We start from the raw sequence: 1,160 nt of genomic DNA on the forward strand, positions 1-1,160 counted from the left end.
TTTGCTCCCTGATCAGCTAAGGAATTAGCTTAAAAGAGCATAATTAGAAAGTTTTTAGGAATTAAATTGATACGTGCTATATACTTGCTTAGTGCATTGTTCATTCTCTCTTTAAATTTTGATGAAATAAAATATGGGAGATGGAAGACTCAAATTTTGTTGCTAACATGCTTTGACCAAGTTATTTTACTTTCCTGAACTTAATTGCTTCACTATTAAGTTGAACAATGTGGACAATTAATCTTTAAATTTTTGGCCAACTAAGCTGTCTACCGAAAATTTTTTCAGCATCTCTCAAAGTAGACGTATTTAAAGCAAAGAAAATTTAAGTTGCAGAGAGACAGAGAAATGATAGACATGTGTATAGACAGAGAATACCTAACTACTGAGCTCCTTCAATAGACTAGAGTTAGACCCAAACACTAAGCTCCTTCAATAGACTAGAGATAGACCCAACACTAGAGCAGGAGCCAGAAAAACAAGCCAGGAATCTTATATGGACAGCAGCAATGCAATTGTTTGGGCATTATTCCTCCTTCCCTGTGTTTATATTCACCTGAACCTGGATTCAGGAAATAAGGTCAAGATTTCCAGTATGAGATGTGTATCTCAGTCACTAAGCTAAATACCTAACCCCAATGCAACAGAACTTTTATTTTCCATTCAGAGACTGTATTTATTGAGCACCTCCTAGAAAATATGGAACACTTCACGAATCTGCGTGTCATCCTTGCACAGGGGCCATGCTAATCTCTGTATCATTCCAATTTTAGCATATCTGCTGCCGAAGTGAGCACTGCAGTAGAACTTTATAGAAAGTAACTTTTCCCTTTCAATCAAGGCATGTCAATCTCAACAATCTCCATTTTCCTCTCATAATCCTACAGAAAATATCTACATATTCTTCCCTATCTCCCCACCAACAATTTAATCATTATCTATTTAATGCAATGTAAGTATTTCATGTGATGGTTGTTTCAGTTTAGTTTCAATTAAGTAGAGGGAGATGAAACTAAATAATTAGTATTAAGTGTTTACTAAATGAATACAGGCTATATCCAGAGACCACGACCCAGAGTCTGGAGTGCAGAGAGACACAGATGGATTCCTACATTTTTCTGGGATAAATTAGTTATGACATGGTAGGCCATACCGAAGTA

The 1,160-nt window shown here is 36.0% G+C and overlaps 1 non-coding gene across 1 annotated transcript; it reads right to left on the reverse strand.

Moving 5' to 3' along the window:
* Positions 1 to 693: 693 nt before the first annotated feature.
* On the reverse strand, positions 694 to 797 carry LOC121155989. Its single transcript, XR_005883781.1, has one exon. It is a non-coding gene; the product is annotated as a U6 spliceosomal RNA (small nuclear RNA).
* Positions 798 to 1,160: the final 363 nt, after the last annotated feature.

This window comes from Ochotona curzoniae, unplaced genomic scaffold (genome assembly GCF_017591425.1).
Source record: "Ochotona curzoniae isolate NIBS_2020 unplaced genomic scaffold, NIBS_Ocur_1.0 contig_3190, whole genome shotgun sequence".
Taxonomy (NCBI): Eukaryota; Metazoa; Chordata; class Mammalia; order Lagomorpha; family Ochotonidae; genus Ochotona; species Ochotona curzoniae.